The 27,226-nt window shown below is 37.8% G+C and overlaps 1 long non-coding RNA gene across 2 annotated transcripts in view; it reads right to left on the bottom strand.

Annotated features, from left to right (window-relative positions):
* Positions 1 to 27,226, bottom strand: part of LOC116651301 (uncharacterized) — a 218,528-nt gene that overhangs the window by 133,335 nt on the left and 57,967 nt on the right. For both annotated transcript variants that reach the window (XR_004304312.2, XR_011416869.1), the window contains exon 4: positions 7,120 to 7,201. This is a non-coding gene — a long non-coding RNA (uncharacterized lncRNA). The remainder of the gene's footprint in view (positions 1 to 7,119; positions 7,202 to 27,226) is intronic.

The raw sequence follows: 27,226 nt of genomic DNA, 5'->3' as shown, positions 1-27,226 counted from the left end.
GGCGAAAGCATTGAAATACAATGCGCGAATACGAGATAAAATTTACATAAGCAGCAGACAGTTTGGGCAGTGGGTGGTGGGGAAGGGGGAGGGGTTTACGCCAGGATAAAGCCAATATGTGGCGGCTTTGGTAGTTGAATTTGTCAATTTCTAATGCCAGTTTATCGTATGGGGCTTATTTACGAGCTACAGATTTCAGACAGCCGCCAGAAGACGGCTCTAAATGGCACACCCAAGCACACACACACACTGGAACACACACACGCACACAAACAGTGTAGGCGCCTGTGCCATAAATATGCAGAAGCTTCAGCTGCTGCTTGCCAGTAAATCCATTTGGCTAAATAAATGCCAGGGCTGACATAAATAAAAGACAATTAAATTAAGATAATCGTTTTGACTTTGGCTTCTGCCCGAGTTGCCATAGATGGTAGGGGATTGCGTTGCGGCTTAATGCGCTCAGCTCTCCCTCCCTTCTATGCCATAAACATAAAAACTCAGCAAACCCAACAGCTTTAAATGCGCTACAAATTAATGACAATCGCAGCCAACCCACCCTAACCATGCCTTGCTCCAGCTCCAGCGAAGCCCCAATCTGCGACAATTGCCATGCACTTTGATTTGGCTTTGATTTTTGCTTAATTACTTCTACAACTGTCGAATTGTTGTTTGTTTGTCTGCTTTTGTTGTTGGTTGTTGTTGGTTATTGTTGTCTTTTAATTGCGTGGCTTGCTGGCTGCATGAGTCAAATGTTGCATGTTGACTGCTTAATTGTCGTTAACCGCAAAAAAAGGAACGTAAATCAAGTATTAAAGCCAAAAATGAATTCAAATGACGTCAATCATATCGTCAGCTGCAGACGACTTGCGCCAACTTCCTGTCAGACAAGCGGCTGGCTGTAGTTGTCAAACTTTAAGTTGACATTAGGGTTTTTTTTTGGATTTATATACATTAACATAATATGATAGTTTACGTATGATCTATTAATTTCTCCCAACTATATTTGTTCTTTAATTCATCTATATTTATTGTATCCTGAAAAATAGCTTTGTGCAAGTGTGTGTGACAGGCCGAAAATAAAATCTCCAAGTAGACTCGCATATTTTGATGTCAAATTTAGGCGCTGAGAATATCATAAAGATCGGACAGTAAAAACCGAAATTATACAAGGACGTACTTCTCATAGTGTGGGGTCAATAGAAAAAACTGCATTCGAGCGTGTTGCATGTGTTTATGTGCATACGAAACGAGAATTCTGACCTATTTGTCTTTATATACAATAAGCTAGCCCAGTTAGCAGACTACATGAATACTCTTAAATTACAATATTGCTTGCCCAATTGATATCTTTTTCTTAACACAAATAACCTTAACATACAAACCTAACTAGCCCAGTTGATATCTTTTTCTACACATAATTGTTCAGCTTTCGATTGACTCAAAAAATCAGCAGCTAATATATATTCCCCGAAAAACAGGGAAAAAATAAATATGAATAGAGATTTCGAAAGTGAAAAACATGCCTAATTTTCACTTTTTATATTTATTTCTCCCAACAAGAAACATGACAACAAGCGAACACACGACCTGCATAAATTTTGTAAGCAAATAGAAGAAAAAATCTTAATCAACTTTGAGCCTACAAATGAAAACATAATTCAGCCCAAATGAGATTTGCATAAAACACGACGTTGCAGTCAAATAAATTTCGATTAAAGTTGAACATCAATAAGCGACAGATAACTTTATAATTTATATGCTCAACAAATGTAGATACAACGTCTATTTTTTCTTTAATGGGTGATTAATAAAAGAGACAGATACATTGTCGAATGCAGATACTTTTCGAGCTGCAGTAACAGCAACGGCAACAGCAACTGCAACTGCATTTAGCCTGGCATTTAATGCATCTTGATTAGCAAATCGTATTTTTTTATATTGCCAAAACTGAGTGCAAATAGTTGTCGCCTGAGTCGCTATTGGTAAAGGGGTGGGAGAGGTTGCGCCCGATTGGAGGCTGTCGCTATTGAACTTTCGAATCTGACGTGCCGCCGTGCAACAAATACCTGACACATTCGACTATATCTAACACACATAATGTATGGTGCAGGGGTCTGAGGGGTCTCTTGGGGTTTGAGTTCTGCATATGAATTTTAGCTGGGCAACTGGTTTTTAGGTTGTGTATACCCTATACTAATAAATAATATTGTTTTATAAAAATAGTAAAAATATTATGGAAATAAAATATTCTTACTATTACATATTAATTTATACAAATAATAAATATTTATTAAATATAAACATCAAATAAATATATAAATATCATTTAACCTAGTAAAATTATTAATTTTAAGTTGTATTATATATTAATATTAATATACATAAAAGCTAACATAATAAAATGTAATTAAAATCTACAAAATTTATATATGTTTAATTATTACTATATTACTTAAATGCTTAAAAATTACTAAGAGCGTGGACAAAAAACATTTCAATTTATTCGAATTTTAAGTTATTTTTTACACATTTCTACATTTTCAACAGCCCAGGATATATTCTAGTCGTATAGTTCCCATTGCAGCATTTAATCTCGTTATTTTTATTTTCTCGTTTTCTTTTTATTTTGGAACCCATGCAGTCTGAATCGCAGTCGCAGTTGTAGCTGGAGTTATAGTCAGAGTCAGAGTCAGAGTCGCAGCTATCTACATAATTAATGCATGTCTGAGGCCACACGAAACATGCAAACGCTGACATATTGACCCAATATCTAGGCAAAGGGCTTGACATTTGTGGAAAACAAAAAAAAAAAAAAAAAAAAAAAAAAAATAAGCACAAAAAACAAAACGATATCACAGTTAAAACGAGAAACATCGCGTGCCAAAAAGCCACAGCCAGAGACGTTTATACAAAATTTATGCCTCTGCAGCTCGGGCAAATAATTAAAACAGACCAAAAACAGGCAGAAAAAGACAGGAAAAAAATCAAGAAAAAACCCAAATAATTATGAACAGATATGGCCACAAGAAGGCAGAGATAGTTTATGCATTGGGTGAGAGCAGCAGAGCTTTGGAAATGACACAAGACAGGGAAATATCTTTGCGTGATTAATGATGGGTCGTGCGGACCTGAACAGATATATATTTGTTTTAAATTTGTTATTAATTTATGTGAGCGCCAGAAGAAAAATAACGCTGCTTAGTATACGATTACAAGCACAGCAAAGCTTTCAAATTGGTGGGTTAGGTAATCGTGGCAGGCGAAATAAAGTTGGTTGTGTCTAAAAAATATGATCAAAGCATAAATGTGACCACAAATAAAATGTACATGAAGGCGCGGTGGCTATTGATAAGTAATACTAATCATATATGATGCTTGAACTAGCAATGAAGGTTACAGAACTGCAGAATGAATATATAACAGTGGATGACAGAAGTGTATAAAGTACTTAATTCCACACAGGGTTGCGAATAGAATTTCACAAGCGCTGAATAAAAATATGCGCAAATAATGTATGCTGGATAAAAATATGCGTAATAATGTAAATCATAAGGAGTAAAGATATTAGTTGGAAATGATATCTTTGCTTCAACCTACTCAACAAAGGCTTAAATAACTACCGCTTAATATTTATTGCCGAATACTTAAGTTGCCTAGCTGAGGCACTCAAATATCATATAGTTTTTGTTTTGATGATTGTAAACCACCCGGTCAAGCGAAATGCATAACTTATTTCCAGTAATCCAGAGAATATGTAATCATAATAAAAACTGTAGAAGCCCACACACTAAAAATCAGCCTGGCATATCATCATAAATTATCTAATATAAAACGTCATCAATTATATGCAGGAATTTATTGTGGCAGCTCTCAAAGCACAATTGATAATTGCTGTCGTCTGGGACTGGGTCTGGGTCTGGATCTCTGCTCTTTCCCACTCGCTTGAAGACCAATTAAAACGGTTCGGTTCCATTTTCCGATGAGCTGTGTTCTAACATTTTTGTGTATTTTTATGATTTTGATTACGATTTCGGCGCCTAAGCGAACGACTTGGAAGCACAATAAAAACTCGAAAACGAAAAAAAAAACCAACTGAGCTAAAAACTCAATTTCAATTTGAAATCAATTTTTCAACAGAGTTGTTTTCGGGCCGTGCTTGTGACACCTCAATAAAAAACCAAAAGTCTTTGACCAAGACCCACTGAGCAGGAGGCGCCACTCACTGAACGGTGTCCAATGGGCTGGACAAGATGCGCATGCATAAGTTAAGAGCTGTTTTGGGGGTAGACACAAAAATCGACCCCCCGTTGGGGTATAAAAATTAAAATTTTATTTGTTTAGCAAACGGCGTGACAACAGCAGCAACAACAAAAATAAAAGCTACAACAACTCCGACAGGTATCGAACTGCTGCCGTGAGGGTCAAGTGGTTTTGAAGTCCCCCAGCGATATTTGCCCATTGGCGCATTAATCAAAATTGTAATACAAGCCCAATAACAAACAATCTAACACTTTCGAAAACTTGAAACCCAACTGAACTCGTACAGAACCTAACTCCGCTCGACTCAAATCCAATTAATAAAATCAACATTGTTGCCGACGTTTCAAATATCACAAGTGGATATCGGCTGCCCACGCTGAGAGTTTCGTGTTTATTCTGTATTTGGTTCGCAAATTTATTAAATTATGCTTTATATTTTAAGCATTCGCGAGAGATAAATGTGAAACCAGCTGAAAGTTGTAGGGTACAAACAGATAGTGTTGAGATTAAAAAGATTCGATTAAGCAGCAAATAATTAGGCTATTCTGTTTTGGTAATTATAATAAAAGCAACATTAAATAAAGCTAGGTTTATGATAAATAAAATAGTTTAAGCAATAAATTTGTGAAAAAGTATCGATTATTTAAAGAAATATAAAAAAATATTTACAAATAACAAATTTATTTATGAAAATTAAAACTAAAAATTCAAATTTTAATTAGACTATTTGTATTATTATTATTATTGTACTTATAAAAAAAAATTTTAAGTTACGAACTTTAAACTAAGGGGAAACTACTAAACTAAATATTGCTGCAATGGTCTTTAAAATATGTAAGCTTTATTTAAATAAATTATTGTTAAATGAAATTAATACTCGAAAAATTTGCTTGTTGCTCTTTTATAGAAAGAGCATTTGAATTTCAGTCAACGTGCGTTTTAAAAACTCTTGTAGGTGCTACCAAATTTGGTTAAATGTTTATCGCTAATTTTTATATAGCCAAATTATTTAAATCATTAGACGGGCAAATAATTTATTGTCACATGGGTAAATTAATCAAACTGAGCAGAATAGTTGATTAATTTAAGGAAACGCACATGGCAACAAAAATAAACAAGCACACACACACATACACATACACACACACCTAGATACAGCTGAAGCAAATCCAATTGGTTGGGCAAAGTTGAGCGGATCGTGGGTTAATTACCATGTCAAATTCAAACAGAAACAGCAGCAGCAGCTACAACAACAGCCAAAAAGGTAGTTTATCATTAAAACAACAACAATATAAATAATAGGCTGCCAAAAGGCACTATTCGACGCATTCAGTAGGTAGGCCCGTCCGGGTCAGGTAGTTTGAGCCTAAGTAAAACCTTTTCTTATCATAATTACGCACAAAACGACGCACACAATGGCAGCGTAAGTTGTGCGAAAGAGAGGCAGATAGACGAGGTAAATTAGAGCGAGTGGGCGCTACTCGCACTGGCTGCTAAGCGCCGCCGCGACAAATGCAAATGCCCAATTGCGAGGCGAACGGAAGTCGCAGCGTAGTTCGCCTTGGTTAAAATGAAGGCGTCGCCCGCATCGCAGCTGCGGCCCTGTAGCACGGTGGGCGAGGCTGCCGCCCAGCTCCCTCTTTTGCCCACGCTTGACTGACGTTTCGCGTACTTAAACAGACGTCCATTTATAATCGACGGGTCAGCCGTGCGGACAGGCCGCACTTACGATTATGTTTGTCCGGGCTCGCACTTCGGGACAGCGGGACGGCGGGTCTTTGGTAGTGCGTTTATTATAATGAAATTATGCATACAAAACATCGCCCATATATCAAACAAAAAAAAAAAAAAAAAAAAAGAAAAGGCACTGCGCATCGTCGCAAGTGACGCCGCGTATTAAAATAATGACTTAATTTCGTTTATGCATGCGTCCATTCCAAGTACCAGCGCCTACCCCACCCCACAGGGCCCATCTGTCTTGTCTCTGTCATCTATATACACCATATAAGTGTATATATATATGTATATATATCACATCTAGTCCCAGACGCACTCGTCTCCCAGTTGCAATCGAGTTGGCGCGTTAATTGCCATTTGGACCGCCGACATGGAGCCGCATTTGGTTATCAGCACGAAAATACTAGTCCCTCCACCCCCCGTTAAAAGCCCGACGCTCCACGCTGCTGTTCAGGCCATTTAATATTATGCATGACAATTGCGTCCATGGAATGGCGCATAATCAAGCAGCAAATGCGTTATGAATGACAGACGCTTAAGCGGGACAAGTGCGGAGTGTGCGAGAGAGCGGGGGTAGAGACTAGTTAAGGGCGGCATGTGGCATGTACTTAGAATATGCTTATCGGACATATAGACACACAGTTTGAGCAGCAGATAAGTACACACACACACACACGAGTCCTTAGTAACTTGAGATCTATTGGGCTAAGCAACACCTTTTCAGGCACGTGTGAGCAGAGCTGAGTCATCGCTCAGGTCGAATATTTATAGATGTTGTAAAAATACTCAACTAGTTTCAAATATCATCAAGTATTTGACGCACCTGTCAGCTGGCAATTGGAACTATAAACATAAACATTTATAATGATATATTATAACTCGAATTCTAGAAATTCGCTTTTACCAGAAATGTGTTTGGCAGCTGTACTTAAAACAAATGTGTCCTTCAAAGATTATAACAACTCAATATGTTGGCTAGATGTATCAAAACATATGCGACATATGTCTGAAATTTGACAAAGATATTTAGAAACATAATATGCAGATTAACTTATAAATTTTAAAATATTTTTACAAATATGACAATTTCAAATATATCTATTAAATAGTAAAAACACTTACCGCAAGACAATCTATGTGTTGACAGAGATTTCACATCAGACTTATTATATTTTTAAGTTTTCGCTTCATTTCCATATTTTATCTGCAATAAACAACAAAATGTTCAAGAGAGTTTAACTAATTGAACCAGTGAATCATTAAGTTAACTGCACTGACTCCATATTAAGCAAAACTGGTTCACAGCTACAAATTAGTTTCTGACACAGTTTGATCTACCGTAATGCAACTCCGTTGGCACCTGCCTCCAGGCTGTATAGAAGAGAGCATATTCAAATGGCATAAAACAGAACATAGAATCCATGAAGAACAACAAGAGACGGAGAAGATGACCGTCTGTTGTCACTTTTGGTATGCTTGACCCATTTCATGATTATCATGCGCTCATTCATTCATTCCTTCATTCATTCACTCTGCCAGCTCGGTCATTGTCTTCTTCACTCACAATTTTGTTTGTCAGTTGAGCTTCGGCACACTCAACTGACAGCTGTCATAATTAATTTTGACGTTTTTTGTGTGGTAATTAAATATGCTATCTCTCCCTCTCTCTCTCTCTCTCTCTCTCTCTGTCTCATCTAACGCACAGGTTCTCAACGTTAGGGAATGCGTCGTCGTCGTCTTGTTTTGAATTTCATGAAATGCCAGCTCTGATTAGCCTTTTCAAGTGCTGTCTGAGTTCGGCAAGTAGGCTCATTACGCACCACATTTCGATAACAACTTAATAAAAAGCTGGCCGAGAGAAACAGGTGGGCGGAGAGAGGCTTATTAATACCCCGCAGTATTAAATGGGGTGGAGGGCGTCGGCTACCAAATTGAAATTGCCTACGAACGTCCGTTAACATCTACTTTGTATACCCTGAACCCAATGAAAATTATTAAAAAGGGTATCATCGTCTTGCGCAACATTATGTAAAAGGCAAAGGGAAGCATTTGCGAAACCATATAATATATATACATTAGATCTATCCATTTGTGCGAACGGGATTGAACTACAAGAGCCGAAGACTAGGAATTTAAAATATATATACTCTCATGTTACATGCAGACCGAGTTAATCATTTTGTATGAATATGCAATCAAATTCTTGATAAATAGTTCACTTATAGGAAATTTTCTTTAAAAAAGCTGTTAAGCTTAAAACGCTTAAATGTTTGTATTTCAGAAAATATTTTCTAAAAATTTTATGAAATTAAAATCAAATCAATTTTTGTTGGTAATTGTTTAGCTTTGCGCTTTGATAAGTACACACATTTGAGCTTCATATTGTTGTTCCCCTTAAATTTCATAGAGATCGGACAATAAACACCGAAGCTTTTCAAGAATACATTTCCCAAATGGGTATGTTTGTATAAAAGTAAGCTAGAATCTATGTAAGAGTAGCTCGATAAAGAATTCAGGGTATAGCGTAGTCGGACAGTCGTGACTTCAGCACTATTGGTTGGTCTTTTGTGTGCTTGGCTACCACCGAAATGGGTTTTACTTAAAGACTTAACCGCCTTGCTCTATAAGGCAGGGGTGTGTTTGGGTTTGGGCGGCACATCCTACTAACCCCAATGCATTGTTTGAGGCTCTACGGAAGGGCACTCCGGCTGTGCGGTTCATATGCACGCGGCCGGAAACGACCTTGGCACGTTATCGTCGACTTTTCATCACTTTCATATTCATACAATATTCGAAACGTAGCGCTCGGCCCTTGCCGCTGCCCAGGCATGCATGCACAGGGGCGGCGCAGAGCGGAGGTTGGAGGGCCAGCCAGCGGTAGCTCTGCATATCTATGTAGCCTTCGGTATGTCGTGTCCTGCCCGTGTCCCATGTCCTGGTCAACGTCAACGTCAACGTCATCATCATCGTCGCCGTCATCGTTGTGGGCCAGTTGGCAGCCACGTTGTTCGAACCACAAGCTATCTGTGTCAGAAAATCTCAACTACCCAAACATACGTTATGAGTTTTCTTTGTTCAACTGCCCGGTTTGGGGAGGGGGTGCGGCGGTTGCGAGTGCAATTGCGTCTCTGCCCGAGCGATAGGTAGCGCACACAATTTCACTGAAATCTGCTCAAATTTCATATATTTTTCTCTTCTTGTTTTGACAGTTGCCCTCGGACCTGGCCGACTGCTATGAAAGGCGATGGGCGTATGGCCAAACAATTGACAGTTAAATAACATTCTAAAGTGGATATATTTTTACCTTTTTCTATAAAAGGAAACAACTTAAAATATTAATAACAATAAATTTCATGTGCTTCATACATAAAATATATGCATTTTCTATAAAGGGCAAGCAAAATGGGTTACTAGAAAGAATATCAGTTAAAATGGTCTAACAATGAAGGCTACAAAAGTAATCAAATAGTTTGATATTTACCTGTAAAAACTAATCAAATAGTTGTTAGCCGCAAAACTTTTGCACTCTTTAACATTAACATAAATCTGAATATTACTATGATCTCTGTAACTGTAGGAGGTAGAGATAATTGCAAACGTGTCGTCTATTTACCAAAGTATTTTATACTAATATAAATATTAATAATAAAACAAAATTATGGATTTAAATCAAAAAATAAAAAAAAAACAATCAAATAAATTTAATATAGTATTTAAACAAGTTAGAGTGTTATGGTGCCCGGTTAGGAAATACTTTGAACATTTTTCTACCAGATATAACTCTTGTAAGAGGGGAGAGGAGTATAAACGGTATATACTATAGAAGAAACTGTATATCAATATTAGGGACTCTAGCCAATAAGAAAAATGTTCTCCAATATCTGATTTCGATATCGATTTTCATCGATTGCTTGCACACGGTGCAAGTTATCTACTATCGAAAGCCAGCTCGCACTGCGCGGGCACTTGGAGAGATTTGCTCTTATAGGTTCTGAGGTTCAAATGGACAATCTCAGTAAAAACAAAACGAAAACCATTTTTTTAATATGCCAAACATGAAATATTAAAACTAGTTTGTTTGGCCATGTATCAATTTGAGCCACTCAATTTGCGTTTAATTGATATTTCCTATTTTATGATAACTGCAATCGTGGCCAAATTATTATTACCTTGCCAGTTGTAATTTCCATTCAATATCATCGTCAAAAATTACTGGGAATATTTCAACTTGACCACAATTAAAAGGCCATTGAATGTTGTAACATGAGTTTTCGCATTGGTTTATTGGGGGTTTTGGGCTGGATTAGAAGCAAAAATGTTTCGGTAAGCCACAAAAATAGTTTTTACTGCTGGTGTCACTGCAGCCGATGTATCTGAACGTGTTGCCCACGTAGGTTTTGGCCCTCTAGGGGGTACCTGTAGCTTATAGTAGTTACTTTTAACTGCCGGCCGTTAGGCAAACAGTTATTGCGCTCAGTACTCGCCCCATTAGAATGACACTGTTTCCCCAAAAAGCAACAACTTGTCATTAGACAAATTCAATTTAATGCTGGGCAACAGCAACAACAACAACCAACTGGCGACCACAACATTTTTCGGTGGGGCGATACCATACAAATTCTATTTAATTTGGCGCACACCCCCGCCAGCCCAACGCAGCGCCACACACCTACGGGTCAAAATGGAACAGACATGGAAAACTCCATCTAATGTGCACATTGGCACGTTCACTTTGTTGACACAACTGTACAATGAGGCGCGGGTTGTGGCAGGAAGGCTACCCCATCAGGCGGGTAGCGGGTCCCGCAGCCTGGCGAAGTTTATTTCGAGTGGAATCGCCGCTTTGTCGTATCTCAAAGGACATTACAATGCAGATAGACCCGGACGAGTGAGTGACTGGAACGACACAGCCAATGGAGTTGAAGCCCTGGCAATAGCAGCAGCACTGAAAGACTACATGCGATGCGGCACAGTGGTGCCAGTTCAAGCAGGAATTGCAGCGAAGAAGCGTACGCCACGCACACAATCTCCTTTTTGATAGAATTCTTCTTTGAATATAACGATTTTTACAATTTTTTAAATGTTAATTCAAAGAGTTTTAAATCACAATTTTTTACATTTTTAATAGATTTAATGTATTTATGTTGTAATATTTATAAAAATGTAGTTTTTTCAAAACTCTTTAAATCAATATTTAGAAATCTTAAATTTAGTTTCTCTTCAATTTAATATTTTCAAACTTAATATATAAATTAATCCGAACTTCATGCTGCATATTTTTCAGCTTATATTTATTATACTTAAAAATACTTAAAATATTTTATAAATCTCTAATAAATTTATGGAAAAATTTAAGGCAAACTAATTTTATTTAAATTTCTCAGGTTAAAAGAGAAACGACATACCATTCAAAGTGTACAAAAATTATTCCCACATTGAAAAAAAAACTTATATTCTTTACTTTACTTTTATAGAAAAAATATATTTTCCATAATGTTCCCAAACATAATATATTTACATTTTTTATAACGATCCCAAACATAGCACAAAATCCACTTGAACTATTCATAACTTTCGATATGTGACAAAATCTCCACATTATTCGACAAATTTATTTTAAATTATTTTTAAAATGAAACGTGCTTTGATTTTTTTTTGTCATATTCTGTAGTTCAGCAAGCTACTCATATTTTCATTAATTTGCAACTAAATTGTGAATCAGTGTGCGAGCATGTGGTTGCCGTTGAGACTCGAGTGTTGCTCAAGCTGACGGCTTTCTGTGGCGTCTCTCCTTTTTGGGTTCAGTTAGTGGCATTGTCACGACTTCTTAATGTCATTTTATCAAAGGCAAGTCGCGGACGCGGCAGCCACCCAGGACACGGGACACGGGACCCTAAGAGCCTGGCGAGGCGAAGCACACACGTGTGTAGCAGCCGCACAACGCTGCGTATACGTGATGGGGTTATTATTGTTGCCGTCATTCTGCCAGCTGTTGTTGTTTTTGTTGTTGCTGTTGTTGCTGCCGTGTCTCGTTGTGTTCGATATGTTTATATTTGTTGTGCGGTTTTGCGTGTCTGCGTGGCCCTTTAACATGTGCGTTACGTTCACATTACACACACACACACGCACACACACACGCACATTATGAAGTCGTAATAATATACATATTTGAGTGTATGTGTGCGTTTCTGTGTGATAAGCGTGTACGTATCAAACGACATTTGGCGAAAATTTTATGGCTCATACCCTGCACACCGAAAAATTGGTTGGAACCCACAAAAGTTGCCACCCAGACAAACGCCCGTTTTGTGTAGCTCTTCTGCTTTCTCTTTTTATTATGCGATTTGTTCAACTTCATTTTATTGCAAGCACACTCATACACACACAGCTGATGTGTGTACGCGTATTGGTGTATTTAAAATTTAATAGCTAACATTTTTATACACAATCGATCGAAAGGCTTCATTACATTTTAATGAAACGGCACACAGATATTTCGTTTGAGGAATTTTCAGTTTCAGTTTAGGTTCAGGTTAACAATTCCAGTTCGGGTCAAATTAAGTTCAGCTTCAGTTGCGGTTGTGGTTAACAAAAAGTTGGCTGTTTATATGCCAAATTTACTTCAGAGTTTTTTGTATGCATTTTGTGGCCCGGCATTCACTATATAGCTTCAAAGCTGTCATGCGTTCATTGAAAACCTATTAAAATGGAGTTTTTATATTTCTCTTTTTTTTTACTCAAAGCTCATTTTCATGCATTGAAATCAGGACAAACAGCACTCAGCAAACCGGCGACGTGTCCTTAACAAAGTCACAAGCAGAACCTTGACATGTCATTCAGTTTGAAATCCTTGCAATTTCTTTTAACCACAACATATATGCCATTCCTGCCCGTCTCCGCAATTCCCTTCTCTCTTTTCCCACTTAAACATTCCACTAAATGCACCATACAAATATCATTTAGCATGACATCAATTTTATATACTACATAAAGTTGACATACATTTTATGTGCAGCTCATATACATCGACGTGCACATATGATGTGTATATATATATAAGCATATAAATATGTATATATTATAAATATATGCATATGTATGTATATGTCTACCATTTGGAGAGCCTACAATTTGAGCTGATGCTTCCTGCGCTCCTCTTTACCGCTAGCAGCAGCTGCCAATTCGCATAAATGTCACGTACGTCAGTTTGTCATTTGTGTAAAAGATGCAGCCGCCAATGACAACGTCGCGCTGCACTTGAGTCCTTCTATGAAGTATGAAATAAGTAAAAATTCCAAATACTTGTAAGCTAGCATAACAGATACCTCGTAAACAGGGATGTCTCGCCTGGCAATCGCGCGTTGACTCGACTTTTCGACCTACTCTACAAAGTAGAAGATGCCTGTTGCACATATATGTACGAATTCAATATACCCACTTTCACCTTTTATTACTTCAGGGTATTTTTAAGATAGCAGAACAGCATCAGACGTTTGCACATACAATTTCGAGTTCGAGTCGTATGAATAACGCATACGCACTGTGAGCCGCAAACTTTTCAAACAGCTCAAATTGGTGGCACGCAGCAACAGCGGCAACACAAGCGACTAATTAAAATTTTATAACGCCCAAAAACTCAGCAAAAAGATGTTGTGCTGGCGTGTGTGCGTGTGTGTGTGTGTGTGTGTGTGTGGCAAATTCATAACAATTTTGTCAAAATGCTTTCCAGCTACTTAAATATTAAATGAGTTGACATTTTTGGCCAGACTTAAATATCAGTTAACGCATTTTGAGCTGAGCTTTTGCTTTTGATACCCATGCGTTGATTGGGGATTACATGGTTCACGTTTTTGTATCAAGTACTTGTACAGTTTAAGCGCTCAGTATTTATTTATTAATTGTGGAATTGTGGAGGAAAAGAAAAGACAGACATTTGCAAAAGTCTAAAAAAAAATTCGATTAATACTATAACTATGTTCATGATAAAATATATGTTTTTTAAACCGTCTCCAACATATATCATAAGAGAATGAAATACAATTCATAAATAAATTCAAGAGCCTTTAAACTTCATCCTCAACACAGGAAGCTACCATTTTTATGCACATAATTATCAGTAGCTCTGTTTCAATAGGAACACTTCCAGCTACTTATCAAGTAATAAGTATTTCAAAGTAAAATTACTTTTTTTATTATTAGAATTTGTGTTTTGTGATAAGATGTTTCTTTCAAAGTCTACCGCAGCATTTGCACGGATTTTTCCTTTTCATTTGCCATGTTTATTTTCTCTTTCATTTTTATCAAATTTCAAAGCTCATTACACTTTATGTGGATGGGCTTAAGCCGTGTCGCCGCCGCAGTTATCGATGTCGATGTGGGGCATTAAACGACCTATAAACGGCGATGTCGCCGCTTCAATTGACAATTATGTTAAACAAAGTTATTAAATTACGCAAAAATAAGGCAGCCGAGCGTGCCAAGTGAATGGGATTACACATACGCACCGTCAGCGCCAAAAGCCAAGCGACAAATCAATAGCAGGCGGCGGGGGCCAATAGGAGCTGGGGGTAACTGTCACAGGTGCCTGACTTTGCGCAACTCTCCAAAGCCAAGCAAATTGCAAGCTAAAAAATTTCCATTTAGCATAAAACTCATGCTATTATCACACGACAGAGTTTTGCGCGGAGCAGACGGGCGAGGTACATAACAAAAAATTACGCCACTCGGCACACTACACACTAAAATATGCAGAGAGAGAGGGAAAGTAAGAGAGGGGCTACAGGCAGGAGTGGACCCAGTAGACACTTTTTAATGTACCAAAACGGCGGTGGCACAAAGAATGTCTGCTCCATTGCCATAGACATCATAAAAATTCGTTAAAAATAAAACACACGCCACAACAAAGACAGCCAGGGCGGGGTGGGGCTGGGGCGATAGCGAGCCGACTTCCGTGTAGCTTAAACCTTGGCTAAGAAGCAACTGGAGCTGGAGCAGCAGCTGGAGCTATGTGGCACGTTTACCGGCATTTCGGATTACGCATACGCCACCGTTTTCGGGGCGGGGACATTGTTTTCCGGCGCCTTGGCCTGCGGGGGCTGTTTATGCGACAGACGCTGAGCCTTGGCGGGCGCCATAAGTAACAAATTTTATAAATTATTTAAATTTTTATTCATGCACCGCCGTAAAGTTAAGCCCGCTGACAGTTAGCTAGTTTGGCCAACAGCAGCTAAAAAATTCCTGCCAGCCGCTTTCATTCATAACTTTTTCCTTATTTTCGGGGGACTGTTGCTTTTGGCCATGTGACCTTGACTTGTTGGCTTTTAAATATTGATACCGGCGGCCTTTGATCTAAGCCCAGAGTCCAACGGCCCGAAACCAGCCACAAAAATAAAAAAGAACAAAAGAACAAAACCTGCGCTTAGGCAAATGCGTTGCTTACCAAAAAAAATGCTTTGCCTAATAAAATGTTACGATTCGGCGACGTATTTTGTATAACAATGCAAATACTCTTAAAACCGATTCAGAGGGTATTATACACTTTTGAGAAAATATGCGACGAGTTTATGGGGACATCATTTTCAACAGAAAATCTATATACATTTTGTATTGGATAAAGTTAAGTTTCCATCTATTCAGACATATCCATTAGGGTTTATATACAATTTGTATAAATTACAAATAATTCTAGAATTTTTTTGGTAATTATCTTTAGCAAGACGCAATTTTGAACATGTCATTTTAGCTATCACCAGGCAAAAACTGACTGATCAACTTTATTCCAAAAGCTAAAAGCTAATAACGAGACATAAAAAAAAATAAAGAGCATTTGAGTTTCAATGAGAACAAAGCTATTCTCGCTTTCTCATACTTTTCCTCTTCATTTTTTTTGTTGCTGATTTCATATATTCGCATGATTTATAAGCAACTGAAAAGATACAATAAAAACGACTGTCGCAGTTTTATGAGCCCCGGCAAATGGCCATAAAATGCCAAAGCACATATGAGAAAATATAAATAAATCGAACGATTATTGACAATTATAATGATATATGATGCATTCTTAAAAGTCATAAATTGAGCCAAAGGCTGGGTAAGTATATTAGTCGAGCAAAAAAAAAAAAATAGAATTCATATCAAACAAATAATACAAAATCTGGAGCAATGTCGCTCCTTGTGGGTCACTTCTTAAGTGGGTGACGTGGCCACAAAGTCAAGTATTGTGCAAAATGGCACAAAATAAACGAAATGAAGTGAATGTGCAATAAAAATGAAAATTTATTGACTTTAAAGTAGTTATTGCATGTGGGAAATGGCTTCCTAAAGAGATGGGTCTTAAAAGATAAGTTAACTTAGCAAGAGCAACAAGAGGTTTTTGGAGCCTTAATAATGTTAATATACGTAATTATTTATATTTAATAATATATGGTGTAACATCATATAAATATAAATATGAGGAAAAACATAAATATAAATACAAATATATATATTTATTTATGTATCAATATAAATATTAAACAAATTCCAATATAAATGTATTAAATTAAACTTTAAATAAGCTGAAAGCTGAAGTTAAAAAACAGTTCGCAAATGTTATGCAGTTTATTTTAAATTTAAAAAAGCTATTGAAAATTTACTAATTGAATATTTTTAAAATGCAAAATGGTTGAAAAATTAAAATATAAGGCTTACATTTTTTTTGGCATTATCAATAAGAGAAAAGAAAAAAAATTGTAAATAGAAGAATTCAAATAAAAAATTCAAAAAGTTTGATTAACGCCTTAAAATAAATAATTTAAACATTTTTTCGTAAAAAGGCATAAAACGGAGAAATCCAGCTCAATAGCTGCAAAGTAGAATTAAATTCTTGCTAAATTACACCAGCATATTACGGCTTATTATCAATGCCCAAATCGGCTTTAGCCCAGTTTTAGCTTAGTAGTTAGAATTTTTGTAGAACCGACTAATTTGCAGCGCTCGCGGCGTTTACGCCAGTTTCGACTACCCCTAACCCCTGCGGCAATTCTCAACAAACAAAAAAATGCAAAGCCGCAATCTATGCAGTGAGTACACACTCCGTCTCGAAACATTGCCCCGGCTAATTATCAATTTAGTGCAATTTGTTTCGTTGGGCTCGTTCAAAGTGAGCATTTCCAGAGCTTTGGGGCAAACGAATAAAATGTGTACAAGTATGAGTGGACTCACAAGTTGCACAGTTGAGTTTTATCACAGAGTTTGTTGTGACTTAACAGCCTTAATTTGTTTTCATATTTATTGAGTGTGTGCGTGCGTGTGTGCGTTGCTTTTAAACTATTAAAAAGTTCGAGTTGTCTGCTATGCCATGCGCCACAAATAATAAAACAGCAGCCGCATCAACTGCTTCTTAATGCGCCTCAATGCAAAATAAACAACAGCAGCAAAAGAAGCAGCAGCAGCAGCAGCAGCAACAGCAGCCGCTCTTGAAAGTCGTTTGTTGCAGTTGTCTGCACTGGAAAAATATTGTTGTTGTTGTTGTTTGTCACTGCCGACTGCCAGCAAAACTGTTTGTTAATAAATTAAATGTTTAATTTACTAGCCATTATGGCTAACAAGTTGCTTTTTGTGTCTGTGTGTGCCATTAATGATGCATACAGCCAGACATTTTCTTATTGCAATTGAGCGACAATTTTGTCGACAGGCATCACTTAAAAATTATTAAAACATATTTAAATAATTATGTTCATTTATCAAGCAGCAAAAGAAAGTTAACATTTTTTTGTGTAATTTGACATCCAAATGAAGCTCTAAATTAACAGCTAATAGCAGTGCTTGATCTCCCAAATAAGAGTCTAAACATAATCATATAAATTAACACAACTAACTGACAAAAGTAACACGTTTTATTGTTGTAAACAAATATTTTCGCTTTTGTTTGTCAACTTGTGTTGCGATTGTGAATCCAAAATTGAGTTATAACAAAAAACAGTTATTTTCTAATTTACTTTGTTGTTATGGGGAGTGTCCGACTAGGGCATACCCAGTACCATTACTTTTACTCTTGGCAAAAATAAATAATTAATCACTGTCATAAAATGAAAGATACATGACCTGTAGATACCAAACTAAATTTTTAGCCCTTAAAATCTCGTAGCTCAAAAAGAGATTTCCATATCGCTTTAATCGATTGCTTGGGAACGCTTATTGATTATAGGAAACTCAATCGTCCTGCGCGGGCACAAGGATGACCTACGTTCAAATCTCTAGCTCTTATAGATTCTGAGATCTCAGTGTTCATACTTGGCTGGATCGACTCGGCCTTTGATGCTGATACTTTATGGGGTCGCTGATGCGTCCTTCTACCTGTTCTGCCCGTATATTCGCACAAAAACATTATAAACCGCTTACCAATTTTCAATGGGTTCAAAGTATAATATTTAAAATTACAATTATTTTAAAATTGTTTATTCCATGTTTGTTTTAATTTATGTTTATCAGCCAAACTATATAAAAACGCAACACATTTAAGCATATACAGGGATTGTCAATACTTTTGAAATATTAAATTACAAATTTGGACAAAAATTGCAGAGTTTGAGGATCAAGTTTTATGGCCAAGTCTCTCAGAAGTGTTCCTCACAGACTAACAAATATATTGTCAATTAATTTAATTTCCTGTCATTTTAATAATTTATTTTTTGTCATGAGTTTCCACATTGATAAAATCATAATTTACATTTTTCAAATTTCAATTTGTACAAATTTTTACCTTTTCAACTTAATACATCTCGTGGCAAACTTTGTGTAATAATTGTATTTGAATAATTTTAACTTTTTAAAATATACAGGGTGTGTGTAATATAAACCGCAACAGGCGGCAACAGGCAGAAATAAAAATGCATTTAAATTGTTGAACGTTAAATGAGATTTATGCATTTGTTTTATGTCACATTTTATGCAAACCCAATGACAATATAAAACATTCGCATATGCCAGTGACAGAGTTTTTAATAAACTTGCCAGTTTTTCGTATTTTTTGTTGTTTTTTTTGTTTTTTTGTTTTTGTTTTGGTAGAAATTAAACGTGTATTTTATGTGGAGCTTAATTGCAACGTTTTTCAACGCTGGTTAACCCAATTGCGACCGTAAATTTATGAAATATTTATTATACGTAAACAAATGCATAAATAACAAAAAATAAAAAAGTTAAGAGTTGTACGCAGTGTGCGTGTGCACATTTGGTAGATAATTTAAATCAATTGCTGAGTAGCTGCAATTAGCAGAAAAAGATAAAAAATTAAAATTTACAAACAAAACAAATGGCCCAAAGACCACAGAGAAAATAATAAAAAGTAAAAAACACACAGCCGAGCCCTAGCCGCAGCTTTTATGGGCGGGCTTATAAAGTACATGTACATACTATATATTAATGGCGCAGGCTCCATAAATTATGGCGCATTTACTTAGCCAGATAGACAGATAGAGGAAAAAAGCCAAAGAGTTGCGAGTCGATAAATGATTGCGGTCGAGCCTGGAAATCCTTTAATTTGAAACCCAAACTCAGCTGCAGCAGTCGCAGTCGCTGCCACAGCCAAGTCAAAGGCACATTTCACAAATGTCGAAAGCAAATAGAAAACAACTAAGGATGCTACTTGATGAAACTGATCAACAAAGAGTTACCCTATATAATCGATTACTGTATACCTTTCAGTGTTAGCTATAGAGCTGGCTACAAATTTGTAGTCTCTAGCTTTTAGAGTCTCCGAATTCTTGAGACAGGCCGATCTAAATTGAACTTTCTAAGCTCATGGCATTTTATAGAGCACACGTACTAATTTTAAGGTATCTAGCTCTTATTGTCCCCAAGTTATTTCAGACAGTCAGCTGCATATGGTTAGATGTACATATTTGTGGATACTGCTAAAAATGTATATACTCTTTGATGTTGTATATATGTTATGGAGCCTGCATACCATTTTTAATGTCTGTAGCTCTTATAGTCTCAAGCTATTTATGGATACATGGTATCAAAACTTTAAGTTCTCTGGCTCTTATAGTCCCCGGGTTAATTCAGGTAGGCAGAGGCATTAGATCTAATGAATGCTGCTTTAAAACTATGTTCTTTAGATAGCATATGTCATGATGTGACCGCACACATATCTTCTTTGCCGCTGCATTTTAAATAGCTACAGGGTATCAGAAATAACTAAAAACGAACCAAAAGCCAAAACACACATTAAAATGCATGTGTGTAGTCTGAAGAAATATGACCATAGCAAATTGCTGACTCTGGCACAGAGTTGAAAAACTTAAAAATTGCTCGGATGCCCATCCTAGTGGAGGCGGCGGAGTCCTTTCTGTGCGCCTGCCCGCCCGCCTGGTTCAGTCCCTTTGCTGTGCTGCTTTTTAAGTAAAGAGCAGCAAAACGCAAATATCATCGAATGGAATATAATTTATGTGCTCCATTTGCAGTCGGCAGTTCGACACACACACACACACGCACACACAGATCCAAGGCACATATGCTATGGTCCCATACGGGACAACCCCGTGCTCTGTCCAGCTTTCTATCCCTTTCGGTCATTTAGGGCGCTTTTGCATATGGGATACCGCTGCCAACAGTTGCCGCAGTTAGCAATTCCCCAGTCGCGTTTCTGCACTCGTTTTGCTTTTTTCTCTGGTTTTCAGTTTCTGCTTTTTTTTTTGGCAAGGTTGCGCCTTCAATCCATAAATATCCGTTGGTTAGTTCTTGAACCCTTTGCTAACCTGGCTCTTTGGCTCGCTGCCTTTTTCGCTTGTATTGGGCTTTTTGTGTTTGCCAAATTAAATCGTTAAATGCTTGTTAAAAACTTTGACTGCCATTTTCTATATCTGTATCTGCGCATATACGTATCTTTCCCTCTCTCTCTCTCTGTATATAGCTAGTGTATCTGTATCTTTGACCGTTTCTGGGTAACTCGCCGTCGTCGACGTCGCCGCCGACGCTTATGATTTATGTCTGCGCATGTTTTTGTAGTCTCTTCAGGCACAGGTTGGCCACGTAAACGTAAATAAGGCAATATCCGACATTGAAACAATAAAAAATAAAAATAAAAAAAAGGGTTGCGTTTTAATGCGACTTCGGCTTCGTTTGCCGCAGGCGCAGCCAACAATAAATTAAATGCAAAAGGAATTAAACTAAACTTTTCGCTTGCGTTTTAGTCATCGATGATTGCAAGTTGCTTAAAAGTTCCTGGGAAACAATATAAAAAAAATTAAAACGGTTCTGGATTAGTCATGCTGGCCAACTCAGGCCCTGAGTTATGGGTAAAAATGCAAGGAAACGGAGGGACATATTTCAGGTAAAACGCAACTATATAACTAGCATAAAAGTGAAGTAAACTAGGTTTATAAGTTATTCATAAGCAGCTCATATATCATTTAGAGACAAGTCAAAGAAGTGGTAGAGATTTTACGTCTAAGGCCTAGGGCCCAAGACCCAGAACATCCAGCAATAAAACCTACAATTACTTTTGTAATCAGTGTTCTGCAGCTTTCCATTAATTTGTTTAAATTCTTCACTGATTAATTTTTGAATATACGAATAAAAAAGACAACATTCCTTAAGTTTATACAATGTTTTGCTAAGCGGGCGAGGAAAACGTTTCAAATAAGTATTTGTATTTTACTTACAACAATAATAATTTTGCCAAATTTAGATGCCAAATTGTTTTTTGAACAGAAGACTCCTGAAATTAAATTTTTTTTATATTTGTATGTTTATTGTTTTGAATCAAAACAGGCACACCTTTTTATTAGAACGCAGTTTACTTAGGTGATATTTCGCCAAGCCTGGTTGGGTCCTCAGGCTTTATCGTTGAAATTTGCTAATAACTTTTGTCGTTGTTTCTAATTAGAACAAGTGTCTTAAAATGGCTTAACAAAAGATCAATCGCTTATAACAAATGCCTAATTATAAATACGCCTCTAATATTTAGCATGATCAATTGTCTCTAATTTTTGGAAGTTGCCTTTTCATCCCTGCTCAGGCTAATTGATGCACCTGCATATTAAATTGTTACCGAAAAACAAAAAAAAAATATATAAACAACACACATGGCATCTATCAACCGCGCATGATTAACGCCGCCTGCTCTACCCTCGATTAATACATCAAGAAGACATTCATAAATACACATGTACCTGCATACCTTATGTAAGTTGTGCGTGTGTTTGTGTGTGTGTGTGGCTGGCTGTGCAGCGAGAGCAGCAGAGAAAAAAGCTGTCACAATAAATTTAAATAAATTGTTGACAAACGTCAATAAACATAAATTTTCGTGTGCAGCAAAGCAAAGCAGACCCAAAATGAAAACCGTGGACAACAGCAACTGGACCGAGTGGATCAGGCAGACGACCGGAAACCGCAACGCTCGCTGCCACTCAGATGCATTGCGTCAATCAAAAATGTACGAAACGGTCAGCGAGCTGCGTGCGGGGGGGCAAGGTGAGGCGTCCGAGCAGGCATTGGGAGCGCGGCGCCCGAGCAGGGACAAACCGGCTTAAGAGAGTCTGTCGCACGTGTGGCGCTTGGTTTTGACTAATTAGCAAACGCGTCGTTGCCAGAGTTTTTTTTTTTTTTTTTTTTTTTTTTTTTTTTTTTTTTTAGTTATGCAAATTGTAATAACTCAATTAAATGTTGTGCCAGGCCCGGGTTCGATTGTCAGCGAGTCTTGTGGGGATTGTTGCATAAGTTGGGAGCGATTTGATTTGCTGTGATGCGGGCACAACTGGCACATTGACCGATCGCTGGCCTTTTGTAAACCACAAGCTCGCACACACGGACACACGCACACACGCACACACAGCTCACACTCGAGGGTCTCATTTTTATTGATGTCCCGTTGCTTTTGTGGCGAACACAATTGTAGAAATGTCGTCGACGTCATTTAATTGTAAGTGAAACTACGCTTTGTTGGCGCACTTCATGGATGCACACAAGCACACACTCAGTGTCAATATGTGTGTGTGTGTGTGTGTGAGGTCAACAACCAGGCAGCCAGAGAGCCAGTCGGCCAGCCAGCCAGCCAGCCAGCCAGCCAGCCAGCCAGGCAAGCAACACTCAACATCAACTGACATCCAAGTGCTGTCTATATATTTATCTATCCATCCACATCCACGCAGCGCTTTCAGCACTGGGCACTGGGTTTGCAACTGGAGCAGGGGCAGCAGCAGTGAATGCGCGGAGAGTGAGAGAGAGAGAGGGGGGGCGGGAAGTCAGGAGAGTGGGAGCCGCAGCATTTGCTGTTGTCAAAATAAAGCACACTTTAATTGACACATTTGCATTTTATTATAGCTGCGCGTTCGTAAATGCCACACTGAGAATTTTCGTAGTGTTTGCGTTGCATGAATATTTATAATTATCAATGGCTCAGCTCGACTTTAAATGCTCTACAAATGCAGTCGCATTCGCCCGGCATGGGCGTGACCGCATTTCATTATATTGCATATGGCCTCGCTGCATTATGACTATTTGCCAACACTTAAGCGCTAAATGAAGCGGGTCAAGAATTGTGAGTAGTTCAACACTGGCATAAAGCTATTTGATTGCAAAGTGACGGGAGGAAACAATTGAAGTTCTTTCATATACAAGTATAAATTATATGCTAACTCAAGTGCAAGTCCGACGAAAAGACATTGGTCAAATCTCTTATTTAAGCTTATAAGCTAATATAACACACTTTTTGTCGGTTCTAGAATGTCAACTCGCAATTTTTCCCCCATTTTCGACACGAAGTGGCGGATTTGTCATATTCAATGCGATCTGTGTACTTATACTTATACTTATCTAATGCTTACTCATAGTTATACTAAACTCTAGCTAAATCCTAAGCAAACTATTTAAATTTTTAAGAAAATTCTAAGAATTGTAGTCCCTGCTCGGCCGCGTGCTATTCATATTACACAAAAAACTTTACAACTTCATTTTAACAACTATACAAAAAAATACAAAAAAAAAAACATCTACTTATATGCTTTGTATCTAAACATGTTAACAGTGTTTTCTATACACAGCTCTACCTATTTGTCTAATCGATTTTGGCGCTAGACGAAACCATCAACACAGCCCGAACAGAAAAACGCAGCTGGAGCTGGCGTTGAAACTGGTGTTGGGCAACGTCAAAAGCGCAGTTCTAAATGATCGCCGGCAACTCACACACATGACTAAGCGATCGCGGCAATCAGCATACAGAAAAGTGCATGAGCTTGTTTTTTTTTTTTATATATTTATTATTCGTTTTAGGTGGAGCTCCAGATCACCTTGCAGCTTAGACACTCCACTTAGACACTCTATTTTGCGTGTGAAATTCAATAAGTTGACGGCTGAATGCGGCACAAAGCAGCAGCGAGTCGAGAGCTCGGGCCACAGCAGAGCTCAGAGTCTGAACCCAAGCCAGGCCATGCTACAGATGCATATCTATCTGTATTGACTAAATTGTTGCTGTTTGTTGTTTGTGTTGTTGTTGGGTGTGGCGCAAAAAGCACGACAAAAGCAACAACAGGCCAAGTCGTGTTGTTGCTGTAGTTGTTCCTGTTTGTTTTTGTTGCTGGCATTGTTTAGCATGTTGTAGTTCAATTTATGACGCTTGTCGCGCTTGACTTTTGCGCAGGCGTTGAAAGCCCAACAAAAATGTTCAATTTTCTGACATGGACTTTGCTTTGGCGCTCTGGAAAATCAAATTGAGCTGTGGCTAGAGCTCTTGCGCTATTGTTATAGTTCGAGTGCTTGCTCAGTTTCTATTTATTTTTTGTTTGTTTTTTATTCGTTTTCGTGTTAATTTCTTTTCAACACAATGCGTCACAGTATCTATGTGTGTTTACAATTTCATTTAGTGTCCGACAACCATTTGGCATTTCGATCCATTCCGGGCATGACAAGTTGCACGATCGATTTGATATGTTTACATGTGGCTGGGGAAATTGATATGTCAACAAACAACAAGCAAAATGTTTGATTTTCTGCTCTGTCTGTTGTTTGTTGTAGGTTGTGAGTGCATTTGCTTCAATTAGAAGAGACAACTTTATTATCAACTGATATTTGTTTTGGGCACTTTTAGTAGGTTATGTGGCAACATTGCAAAGAAACACCTGCTTAAAATAGGCTTTAAAGCTTTTAGGAGCTTTATTTTTAATACAAATCAATTAACAAGCAGCAGGGCTCAGTTAACGTAACGTGCAAATATAAAGTGTTCATCAGATGGCATACTTTATTGAAGTTCTTAGTAACATGTCTGACTGTCTAGCTAGACAGCTATAAGCACAATAAAAATGGCGCCCGAACAGAGACCAGATGCCTTAACTATTAGTAAAAGTTCAAGTAAAACTGCAAATGGGTTAATTGTGCTATGCAAATCGAAATAAAAGCGAGTTGAAACTTTCTTTTTGACACAGATCTCTTTGGACGCCCACATCAATGCCATTTGAAAGCCGTTTTCATTAGGGTCATCTAATTGAATGGCTAATTGTATTTCCATAACTCTGATTGTCTACATGCGATACGACGATACGATACAGAGCCGGCTATTTGAATCAATTCGCAGACCTCAATACGTACAAACGTTCCTCAATAACAAATCCATTATCCACAGATGAAGCTGGTTGATTGTTTTTTATTTCTCTGAATCGTGCTTCACACATGCGGAGCGCTGCACTTGAGCTAATTCCCAAGCACTCGAGTCACACACGGGCACACGCCCACACAACACAGCAGCAGCTGAACAATTGGACTCCATGTCTATCTTAGCCATATATGAATTGTACATATATATCGCATATCTTTAGAGTGGGGGCCTAATCACAGAGCTAAGGCCATTGTTCTGACAAGGCGTTAAGCAGTTGCCAGCGTCGTCGATTATGTGGAAGGCAATTATTTGTTGTTTTCCGCCGCGGAGGCAACCTTGAAATTAAATATAATTATGAAAACCGAAAATCGCAGCAGCAGCAGCGGCAGTTGAATGATATTTCATAAGCTGAGCTATGCCAGGCAGCAGACTCGGACGTGCCTCAAATGAAAAATTATTTAAGATGCCGCGGCGCACACACACTTCAAAAGCAGCAACAACAGCAACAAAAGTAAAATAAAATAAAAACCCGAGCGCCGAATCAATAAAACCAACGACCTGCCTTTTTTCATTGTTATTGTTGTGGAACTGACTCCGTGAACCGAACCTTTTTTTGTTGTTACTTTTTGCCCAGGCAATTATAATTAACTTCGCGGCAAGTTTTGATTTTTTGTTTGGCTCTGCAGCAGCCACTTATTTTCCCGCTCGCTCGCTGTCTCCCCCTCTCTCTCTATCTCTCTCTTTGTAACTGCTGGCAGCATCTCTCTTTTTCTCCCTCTCTCTCATTCAACGCATTCATCTGCATCTGCGTACCCGTCTGTGATAATTTTGTTCGCACCTGATCGTGTTACCCGACTTTAAGAGTATTTTCAGTTCTTCAGTTTTCTTGAGTCCGTTTCACTCTGCTTCTTCTTCTTCATCATCATGCTTCTTGTTTGCTTCGTGCGTGCGCGTCATTAACTGCGGCTGCGCACACGCGGCCAATTCATTAAAGCACTCCGTTCTGGCCAGATTGACTTGGCCCAGCTGCGACTGTGACTGCCTAACCAAACACAGCCCGGCTTGTTCGTCCGGCTAGTTCTTTAAGCCTATTTCTCATGTCTCCCTCGCTCTCTCTCTTACTCTCTCGCTCGCTCGTTCCGTCTCCACAAATTAAACTTTCGTTTTTGGTTTTTACTTTTAGGTTCCACCAACGAAAGTACAAAACCCCAAACGAGTTCATTTTGCTTTAATGCTCTAGAGTAATTGGTATATAAAAATTAGAATACCCATGTGAAAAGGAAAGAAAATAATGGCTTAGTTGATAAGACGGAAGTCAAATAGCCATCAGTGCTTAACTAAACTCGTAAACCTAATTCTGTGGATTTCACCAACAGCTTGGGGAACACTGAGCAGAGATACATGATATGATTAAAGATCTTAAATATATTATTTTACATAATATGATTTAATATCTACGATAAATATAAATCAACAAATAGGTCAAATTAATAGCTGAGGAAATCTTTAGAATATAATAATAAAACAATAATAAATAACTATATATTCAAGAGTTTGAACCGTCCAAGCTAAATGAGATCAAATCTGAAATTTTTGCAAGACAATTTTTTTGGGCCGAAAGTAAACGATAAATAAGGCAGAATTTCGAAAAAGGGACCT

This window comes from Drosophila virilis, chromosome 5 (assembly GCF_030788295.1).
Source record: "Drosophila virilis strain 15010-1051.87 chromosome 5, Dvir_AGI_RSII-ME, whole genome shotgun sequence".
NCBI lineage: Eukaryota > Metazoa > Arthropoda > Insecta > Diptera > Drosophilidae > Drosophila > Drosophila virilis.
The sequence above is the reverse complement of the archived record's forward strand: the minus strand, read 5'-3'. Positions and strand labels throughout refer to the sequence as shown.